This window comes from Vulpes vulpes, chromosome 4 (assembly GCF_048418805.1).
Source record: "Vulpes vulpes isolate BD-2025 chromosome 4, VulVul3, whole genome shotgun sequence".
NCBI lineage: Eukaryota > Metazoa > Chordata > Mammalia > Carnivora > Canidae > Vulpes > Vulpes vulpes.
In genome coordinates, this window is record NC_132783.1 from 40,456,256 (window position 1) to 40,467,762 (window position 11,507).

Sequence of the window (11,507 nt, forward strand, 5' to 3'; positions counted from 1 at the left end):
AGGATTAAATGTCTTTTGCTCATGTCTTATTTTAGCTGGTAGAATCAGTGCTTGAAGTCTGGGTTTTCTTAATGCTTTGTTATTAATTTGCATTGGTTCTTGATAAGAAAATTTAATTTTTAAAGAGATGATATGTGTAGAAGTATGTACCAAACATCTGGCTTATTTTGTATTCATGCAATGTGTTTTTATCTTTCACTTAAAAAACTATTTTATTGTGGTAAGAGCACTTTACATGAGATCTACCCTCTCATATTTTAAGTATATAATACACTGCCATTAACTATAGGTTCAGCATTACACAACATGTCTCAAGAGACTAATGTAATCCAATTATAATTTTATATATTATCTTATAGACATAACATATTTAATATATATACATTTATTATGTAGCTAATAGTACTTATATTGCTTGATTGAAACCTCATGCCCATTGATTAGTAAATACACATTTCTTCCTCCCCATAACCCCTAGCAACCACCATTCCATTCTAATTCCGTGAATTTGACTATTGTAATTACTTTACATAAGTGAGGTCATGTCATGTATTTATATTTCTGTAACTGACTTATTTCACTTTGCATAATGTCTCCAAGACTCACCCATGTTGTCACATATTACAGAATTTAACTCTTTTTTAAAGGCTGAATTGTATTCCATTATGTTTTTATGACATTTTTCTTTCTCAATTCATCTATTTATAGATGTTTAGATTGTTTTCACATTTTCGCTATTGTAAATAGTGCTACAGTGAAAAGGGGATTGCTAACACCTCCTAGAGATCTTGATTTAAATTCTTTAGGATACCCCAGAAATGGGATTGTTGGATCATATGGTAGCTTCTAAAAATTTTTCAGAAAACTTCATATGGTTTTACATAGCAGTTGCACCATTTTTGTATCCCCACCAATAGCGTATAAGAGTTCTAATTTCTAGAGATGCCTGGGTGGCTCAGTCAGTTAAGCATCTGACTCTTGATTTCAGCTCAGGTCACAATCCCAGGGTTGTACGATGGAGCCCCAAGTCAGGGAGCAAGGGACATGGAGTCAGCTAGATTCTCTCTCCCTCTCTGCCCCGCCCCCTTCCGCTCATGCATAGCATACATGTGCTCTCTCTCTCTCTCTCTCTCTCTCTCTCTAAAATAAATAAATAATAAATTAAAAATATATTTTTTAAAAAGAGACATTTGGGCGGCTCAGTCAGGTGTCAGAATTATGGTTTTGGCTCAGGTCATGACTCTCAGGTGGTAAGATCAGCCCCATGTTGAGCTGATCATCACAGAGTCTACTTGAAAATCTCTTTTCCTCTCCCTCTGTCCCTCTCTCTTTCTCTTTCTAAAGTAAATAAAATCTTTAAAAATAAATAAATAAATAAATAAATAAATAAATAAATCTTTAAAAAAATTATCATCCCCTTTCCCTTACCCCTCTCCCCTCTCTACCTCTCTAAAAGAAATAATAAATTAATTAATTAATAATAAATTTTTTTGAAAGTTTTAATTTCTACATATCCTCACTAATAACTATTTTTTATCATAGCCACATTAACAAGTATGAGTAATATCTCATTGTAGCTTGATTAACTTTTCTCTGATGATTAGTGATGCTGAGAATTTTTTCATGTCCATTGTTCATTTGTGTGTCTTCTTTGGAGAAAAGCCTATTTAAGCTCTTGGTCCATTTTTTAAATCAGGCTATATGTTATTTTATTATTCCATTGTATGAATTCTTTGCATATTGTGGAAGTTAACCTTTTGGTTTGGAAATATTTTCTCCCATTTCATAGCTTCTGCTGTGCATAAGCTTTTTATTTTGATGTAGTCCCACTTGCTTATTTTGGTTTTGTTGTCATGCTTATGGTGTCAAACCCATGAAATTATTACCAAGATCAATGTCATGAAGGTTTTCACTTATGTTTTTTTTCTTGGAGTTTTACAGTTCCAGGTATTATGTTTAAATCGTCAATTGATTTTGAGTTGATTTTGTGTATGGTGTAAGATAAGGGTCCAATTTCATTATTTGAATGTGGATATCCAGTTTTTCTAACATCATTTGTTGAAGAGCACCCCATTGTATATTCTTGGACCCTTGTTGAAGATTAGTTGCCTGCATATGGATAGATTTACTTCTGGGCTGTCTATTCTGTTCCATTTGTCTATGTCTGTATATCAGTACCACACTGTTTTGATTACTATACTTCTGTAATATTTTCCGAAATCAGGTTATATAATGCCTTCAGGTTAGTTCTTCTATCTCAGGATTGATTTGGCTATTTTTGGTCTTTTGTGGTTCCTTGTAAATTGTAAAAGTTGTTTTTGCCTTTTTTTTTTTCTTAGAAGGAAAGAGGGGGCAAGGGACAGAGGGAAGAAGAGAGAGAGAGCTAAGTAGGCTTCATGCCCAGAGTGGAGCCTAACGTGGTGCTGGATCTCACAACCCTAAGATCATGACCTATGGAGAAATCAGATATTTAACCAACTGAGCCAACCAGGCATCCATTTTTGTAAAAACACTAAACAAAACAAACCCGTTATGATTTTGATGGGAGTAGCATTGAGTCTGTAAATGGCTCTGGGCAGTATGGGCATCTTAACAATATTAAGTCTTCCAATCCATGAACATGGCCTTTCCATATTTTGTTTCTTCTCTTTCTTTCACTAATGTTTTATAATGTTGAGTATACAAGTCTTTCCCCAATTTAGTTAAGTTTATTCTTAAGTAGTTTATTCTTTTTAAATACTATTATAAGTGGGACTTTTTTTTAAATTTCCTTTTAAGATAATTTGCTGTTATTTATACAAACTGAATGTTGTATGTTGATGTTATATCCTGCAACTTTACTGAATTGGTTTATTAGCTTTAATTCTTTTATGGATTCTAAAGAGTTTTCTATATATAAAATCATGTCATCTGCAAAGAGGGGCAATTTTACTTTTCCTTCTGACTTGGATGACACTTATTTTTCTTGTCTAATTATTCTGGCTAGCATTTCCAGTACCATGTTGAGTACAAGTGATGAGAATGAGTATCCTTATCTTATTCCTTATGTGAGAGGAAAGACTATCACTTTTTCACTATTAAGAATGATGTTTGCCATGGGCCTGTTATTGATGGTCTTTATTTTGTGGTGGTACTTTCTATTTCTCATTGTTGAGATTTTATCATGAGGGAGTGAGAAATTTTATCAAACATTTTTTCTGCATCTATTGAGATGACTGTGTAATTTTTATCCTTTATTCTGTTAATGTAGCATAAAACATTAATTAATTTTCATATGTTGAATCATCCTTGCATCTAATGGACAAATTCCACTTAGTATTGGTGTATGATCCTTTTAATATTCTGTTGAATTAAGTTATTATTTGTTGAGAATTTTTACATCTATATTCATTAGGGATATTGTCCTATATATATTTTTTCTCCAGTGATATCTCTGTTTGTTTTTTCTATCAGGGTAATGCTGGCATTACAAATGAGTGTTTCTTTTCTTTTTCTTTTTTTTTTTTTTTCACAAATGAGTTTGAAAGTGTTCCCTCCTCTTCATTTTTTGGAAGAGTTTCAGAGAGATTAGTGTTAATTCTTATTTAAATGTTTGGTAGAGGGGATCCCTGGGTGGCTCAGCGGTTTCGTGCCTGCCTTTGGCCCAGGGCGTGATTCTGGAGTCCCGGGATCGAGTTACGAGGTACGCATCGGGCTCCCTGCATGGAGCCTGCTTCTCCCTCTGCCTGCTTCTCCCTCAGCCTGTGTCTCTCTCTCCCTCTCTCTCTCTCTCTGTGTCTCTCATGAATAAATAAAATCTTAAAAAAGATAAATGAATAAATAAATTTTTGATAGAATACTCAAGTGAAGCCATGTGGTCTTGGACTCTTGTTTGTTAAAACTTTTTTTGATTATTAATTCAATTATCTTACTTGTAATTCATCTGTTCCTATTTTCTATTCTTTCATAATTCAGGATTTGTAGGTTGTATATTTCTAAGAATTTTTCCATTTCTTTCAGATTCTTCAGTTTGTTGGTATATAATTATTTATAGTAGTCTCTTATGATCCTTTTATTTCTGTGGCATTGATCATATTGTCTCTTCTTTCATTTCTTATTTTATTTATTTGAGCATTTTGTGTTTTTTTCTTCTTTACTCTATCAAGGTTGTCGATTTAAAGTAGTAAGGAGGAGACATCCAGCTATTATACAGTCAGATGCCAAATTCTGATGTAGTGTGGCTCTCCCCTCCCCTTCATATTGCCCTGTGCTCAGAGGATTATACTGCGACCTACTTTGCTACTAATAAAATACTTCCTCTTCTAAAAAAACTATCTTGCTACTATAATGAATAATTATTCTTCTCAATTGTAAAGATTTTACAAATACATAGTTTGGAAAAAATTAGAAAATTATCCTTGTTTCTCATTACTCTAAAAAAAGGTGTTTTAGACACCAGAATATTCAACTTAAGTGTCTCAGAAATATCTCTTTCTGAGATAAGTTAAAATAACATAAATAAAGAATAAATAATAGTATAGATAGGGAAAAATAGAGAAGAGTAATTCTATTTATAAAAATTCTAATATCTTTACTTAAGATCATTATATGACTTCCTCTGTGAAATTTCTGTCCATGTCTTTTGCCCATTTCATGATTGGATTGTTTGTTTCTTTGCTGTTGAGTTTAATAAGTTCTTTATAGATCTTGGAAACTAGCCCTTTATCTGATACGTCATTTGCAAATATCTTCTCCCATTCTGTAGGACGTCTTTTAGTTTTGTTGACTGTATCTTTTGCTGTGCAAAAGCTTCTTATCTTGATGAAGTAAGTCCCAATAGTTCATTTTTGCTTTTGTTTCTCTTGCCTTCATGGATGTATCTTGCAAGAAGTTACTGTGGCCAAGTTCAAAAAGGGTGTTGCCTGTGTTCTCCTCTAGGATTTTGATGGAATCTAGTCTCACATTAAGATCTTTCATCCAGGGGGATCCCTGGGTGGCTCAGCGGTTTAGCGCCTGCCTTTGGGCCAGGGTGCGATCCTGGAGTCCCGGGATCAAGTCCCATGTCGGGCTCCCTCCATGGAGCCTGCTTCTCCCTCCTCCTGTGTCTCTGCCTCTGTGTGTGTGTCTGTCTATCATAAATGAATAAATAAATCTTTAAAAAAAAAAAAAAGATCTTTCATCCATTCTGAGTTTATCTTTGTGTATGGTGCAAGAGAGTGGTCTAGTTTCATTCTTCTACATGTGGATGTCCAATTTTCCCAGCACCATTTATTGAAGAGACTGTCTTTCTTCCAGTGGATAGTCTTTCCTCCTTTGTCGAATATTAGTTGACCATAAAGTTGAGAGTCCACTTCTGGATTCTCTATTCTGTTCCATTGAGATACCACCTCACACCAGTGAGAATGGGGAAAATTAACAAAGCAGGAAACCACAAATGTTGAAGAGGATGTGGAGAAAGGGGAACCCTCCTGCACTGTTGCTGGGAATGTGAACTGGTGCAGCCACTCTGGAAAACTGTGTGGAGGTTCCTCAAAGAGTTAAAAATAGATCTGCCCTATGACCCAGCAACTGCACTGCTGGGGATTTACCCCAAAGATACAGATGCAATGAAACGCCGGGACACCTGCACCCCGATGTTTGTAGCAGCAATGTCCACAATAGCCAAACTGTGGAAGGAGCCTCGGTGTCCATCGAAAGATGAATGGATAAAGAAGATGTGGTCTATGTATACAATGGAATATTACTCAGCCATTAGAAACGACAAATACCCACCATTTGCTTCAACATGGATGGAAATGGAGGGTATTATGCTGAGTGAAATAAGTCAATCGGAGAAGGACAAACATTATATGTTCTCATTCATTTGGGGAACATAAAAAATAGTGAAATGGAATAAAGGGGAAAGGAGAAAAATGAGTGGGAAATATCAGAAAGGGAGACAGAACATGAAAGACTCCTAACTCTGGGAAATGAACTGGGGTGGTGGAAGGGGAGGTGGGTGGGGGGTGGGGTGACTGGGTGACAGGCACTGAGGGGGGCACCTGATGGGATGAGCCCTGGGTGTTATTCTATATGTTGGCAAATTGAACACCAATAAAAAAAATTTATTTTAAAAAAATCATTCTATGATATGATCCTATTTCATATCATGCTTTCTTACTTTAATGGAAAAATGTTTTCATCATACATTCCTAGTAATAATAAAGAAAAGAAATGGATAAATATCAACTCCTTTTAAAAAGAAATATATGTGGTTGATAGTTGAATTCCATGATGTCTCTGTGCTGGACTAGCTGGATGCAGAGGGAAGAAAATGGAACCCAGAATTCAGGAACAAATTATTATTTTCATAGAGCTCTTAAACAGGTATTAAAAGAAAAACTGGTATTCAAGAAATGACTAAGCTACTCTTCAGGAAAGTCTATAGTTCAGTATCTTTATTATAAAATAATTATTTTAAATAGGGGTGGATTAACAGAGGTAGATCCCATATTTTATCAAATAAAGGTAGGATTGAAAACAAAGTGAAGAACCTAAAAAGATATGTTACTTGTTATCTACTGTTATATAACAAATTGTCTCCAAATTTAGCAATTTTAAACAACATTTATTATCTCTATGAGTCAAGGATCTTCCTGTGGTTTAGTTCAGTGTTCATGGCCTAGTCTTTCAGAAGTCTGCAATTAAGTTATCTGGGATTGCAGTCATCTCTGTATTTAGCTGGAGGGGAGTTCACCATGAAGTTCACTAGGGTAACTATTCACAGGTCTCTGGGTCCTTGCTAGCAAAAGGCTGGAAGTATCAGCTCCTGGCTCTATGGTTTCTACATGGGGCTTCTCACAGGGCTGCTAGTTGCCCCAGAGAACAGATTCTGAAAGAAAGATTCCAAGACAGAAGCCACAATCTTTTTAAAAACTTGATATTTGAAGTGATATTTTATTGCTTTGGCTGTATTCATTAGAAGTGAGTTACCAAATCTAGCCATACTCAAGACAAAGGATTACATAAGAGTGTGAATATGAGGAGATAGGGATCGTGAAGTGTCATCTTAGAGTCTCCCTACCACAGAAAATATCTACTTATGACTCTCAATGGTAAGAGACCCAGTCTCTTTCCTCTTAGAAAGCAGTTCATTGTTTTCACTAATGTTTGCATATCATCAATGAATGAAAATCAGTGGAACCCAAGGATAAAGGATATAGGTAACTCTGATACTGTGATTGGATTTCACACTTCAGGGCAGACTGACTGGGGCATATCCATGTCATCTCAGATATTAATTTCCTAATGTATAAACAGTAAGATTTGTGTTTTTATCTAATTTTCTCAGATATCTACAAGGCTTTCTCTCTCTCACTCTCTCTCTCTCTCTCTCTCTCATTCTCTTTCTCTTTCTCTCTCTCTCTTCTTTTGTTTTCCTTCATTTATAACCTAATGTTAATTCTTTACTCTTTGACTTTCATTGGAGGTTATTTACCATGTATCATCACTATCCAGGCAAATTGGACAGATGGAAAGTCTGACAAAAGATCTTGGTCTCTGCTAGATATGACTTTTAATGAGAGAAATGAAGTGGGAAGGATTATTCCTTTATCTGATTTTTTTTTAAATATTTTTTTTAATTTTTATTTATTTATGATAGTCACAGAGAGATAGAGAGAGAGGCAGAGACACAGGCAGAGGGAGAAGCAGGCTCCATGCACCGGGAGCCCGACGTGGGATTCGATCCCGGGTCTCCAGGATCGCGCCCTGGGCCAAAGGCAGGCGCCAAACCGCTGCGCCACCCAGGGATCCCTATCTGATTATTTTTTAACCTAGCAAAATATAACCATTTTCTTCTGAAGTCACTAAAACTTTCTATAGACTGAAATTCTCTAGGTACATTCTGGGTACACATACTTCAGAAATAAATTTAGTCACAATAGAACCTAATGTTATTAAGAGTCTAAAATATGTATTTCGTATTTTATTCAAGAGGCTTGGCTGTTCTTGTGAGCTAACAGTAAATTAACAGTAAGGACTGGTTCTTGTCTTTTCTGCTCATTTAAATCCCAATCCTAGTGACTAAACGGTATAAACATATAAATATAAGCTTTTAATGGTTTGGATAGAGTCAAAAACAAAAAGTTCCCTAGTTAAGTTCTGCAGTTAAATACAATTATTTTACCAATCTTGGTCTTAATGTATCTTGTTTGTCACATGCATTTTGTAATTATGCTGGGGAAAAAAGGAATTAAAATGTAGAATTTCAATAGCATATTTTATTTTTAATTTGCTATTTTTAACTCTAAAACATTAAGTCCTATTTTGCTGCCATATCTTCTTCCTTTAATGACCTTAGCTAAATTCTAAAATTCTCACCCCCATTTGTGAAAATGTAATGATAAAATAAACCAATAGCAAAGTTGAATGGAATCCAGTTTTAAAATCCCTTGCCTCACTCAGCTGCTTCTCAGATACCTGAAATGCGCTGCTTAATTTAGAAAGAAAAATTACAGTGAGGCTGCAATCCTGCCTTTCAGAGACAAGGGAGCAGGAAATGATTTGCAGGTGATTGAAAGGTGGTGTTTGCACTTAGGATTTCCTGAGCTTTCCAAATTTAACCTTGAAGCTTACCTATCTTTGATTTTGAGAATTAGATCCAACCCATATTCTGGATATTTCCCGACTGTAGAGATGCATCTTGGCTGGGAATGAGAAAAATAAAGGCTACATGCTCATTCCTAAAAGAGAAAAGAGCAAAACAGAATGTGAAAGAAATAGATGAAGGCTACAGTTTAGCTTTCCTCTGAGCCATGGACAAGGATCTGACTTCTCCTTTAATTTAACCCTTGGACTGTCACAGAGAAATAAGGGGCCTTAGAGAAAATTCTACTGCATTTGCCATTTCCAAACAGAAAAATAAAATAGAATAGACATATGAGAAACTTAAAAAAAATTATCATTGCAAGATGCTGTGAATAAATATGATAAAATCAAATACAAAATATTTATGCAGAAATACATATTAATTTTTGCGAGTAAATGCATATAAAGTGTAAAGCAAGGTAAAAATCTCATTCTTTTCCTAAGATGTAGAATAATGGGTTTGTTTTCTGGGTTAACTTATGCCTTGTTTTCTAAAAATAAATTTTATCATTCTTTCTGTATAGGAACACTGAAAAAAAATTGACTCTTGTCCACAAGACGACTATTAACAATTCTTATTCAAAGCCTACTGTATCTGAGTTCTGAATTAATGAGCACAGTACATACACCTAGCAAGCTCTCAATATATATTGGTTAAATATAATTGAATAAAGGAATGAAGGAAAGAAAGAAGGGAAAAGAGAGAGAAATGAAGAAGAGGGGAAGAGGAAGGATATACAAGATACAGGAAACATTTTATCCACTGGACATCGCGTATTGAAAAGCTTTCTTCGTTTGGCTTTCAGGAATACTACTTTTGTCTTTTTCCTTCTGCTTTACTAGTTGTATCTTTTCAGCCTCCTATGATGGTTTCTTTTCTCTCTCCAATTTCTAGACATTGGAGTGTATTAGGTCTTAGTCTTTGGTTATGGATTTTTCTCTATGCAGAGCCAGTTCTTGAGTAATTTTTTCAAATAGTATGACTTTATTAAACCAATAATCCTACCAACCCACCCAGTCATTGTCTAAACTAAAGTGCTTTCCTAACCGCTGGATTCCTATACTTAACTTTCTGCTTGATCTTTTATGTAGATCTCAAATAGCTATGTCAATGTCAACTTTTACCAAACAGAATTTCGGTTCATACACCCTCCCCTCCTGATCTCTTCCTTCCTCAATCTTCTCCGTATCTATCAACAATACTGCCTTTACCCTGTTTTTCAAACTAAACATTGAAGACATATTTCTTTTCTTTAATTGCATCAAAAACCATGTGAGTTTTATATTTAAAAGAGATCCCAAATTTCATAATTTGTCACCTTGTCCATGCTGTTACAAAAACTTGTTTAACTTGTTCTACTCTTGCCTAGATTCCTGGAATAGTTTCATGACAGTATTCTTGCTTCAGCTTTGCTTGATTCAGTCAGATCATAGACCAATTAGATAAACAAATCACTCTGGAGAACTCCTCAACCATGAGGTTCAAAAAGAAGAGGCATAGCTCACTCTCTTTCTGCCACCACAATCCCTTGGTTCCACAATCCCTGCACAAAATGCCTGGTGAAGCCACAGAAGCCATCCCTGCTACAGAGCAGGAGTTGCCAGGGCCTCAGGCTGAGACAGAGTCTGGAACAGAATCCAACAGTGTGAATCAGTACCAGAGCTCAAGGAACAGAATTCTACACAGGTGACCACACAATAAGCCCAGCTGGCAGCCACAGCTGAAATCAATGAAGGTCCAGTCAGTAAAGCAAAACAAAGCTGAAATGAAAAGAAGGCATGGAAAGCTATGTCCAAACTGGGTCTTTGTCAGGCTACAGGGATTAGGAGTGTCACTATCTAGAACTCTAAGAATATCTTCTTTGTCATCACAAAACCAGAAGTCTACAAGACCCCAGCTTCAGATATGTACACAGTTTTGGGGGAAGCCAAAATCAAGGATTTTTCTCAGCAGGCACAACTAGTAACTACTGAGATATTCAAAGTTCAAGGTGAAGCTATCTCAAACACTCAGGAAAACACATAGACTCCAACTGTGCAAGAGTGAAGAGGAAGAGATTAATGAAACTGGTGTAGAGGTTAAGGACATAGAATTGGTCATGTCACAAGCAAATATGTCAAAAGCAAAGATAGTCCAACCCCTAAAGAACAACAGTAATGATATTGTAAATGCTATTACAGAACAACAATGTAACCATCTGAAAACAAGATCTTTTTTTGGTGTTTCAAAAGAATAACTGCAGCTTGGTTTGAAATTTGTACTCATTCTATCATTAATAAAGTTATAGCTTCTAGTTGGATGAGGGGGAATGAGGAATAACTAAAGCACAAAAGTATACTCACTACTTATGCCAGTGAAAGCAGAACTAATGTAATTCATTCAGCTCATAGTCAGTGACAAGGCAGAGAGAAAGACGATTGGGAAAATAGCCTGGCTCCTCTCTTCCCTCCACTTTTAGTGTCTTACCCAGCTGTCTCATAAAAAAGCCTAGAATCTATAATACCAAGGAGGAACTTGAGAAAGGAAAGTGTGGATATAATAGCAGTTGGGCCAAGGATCAATGACCTCTGTCCCTAACTTCCCCCCACTGTAACTTTATGTCTCCCCAAAAGCAAGAGTGAAACACATGAAATCGAATACATATCCCGCCAAGTGCCTAGTCACCTTCCAGTGGCTTTGCATTATACTTTAAATAAAATGCCAAGTTCTTATCATGACCTACAATACTTTACATAACCTAACCACCATCTACTACTCTAATTTCTCCCTGTCTCTTTCCTTTGCCTCACCTCATTTTGGCATGTAGCCTTTCTTGCATTTCATTGACTATGTCTAGCAAAACTTCTTCCCCACCTCTTCCATATGGTAAATTATTCCCCTTGTTTACCACGTTTGTTCC

General features: G+C 35.7%; 1 pseudogene; it reads left to right on the forward strand.

Moving 5' to 3' along the window:
- Nucleotides 1-10,160: 10,160 nt before the first annotated feature.
- LOC112934227 (nascent polypeptide-associated complex subunit alpha pseudogene) lies at nt 10,161-10,844 on the forward strand (annotated as a pseudogene).
- Nucleotides 10,845-11,507: the final 663 nt, after the last annotated feature.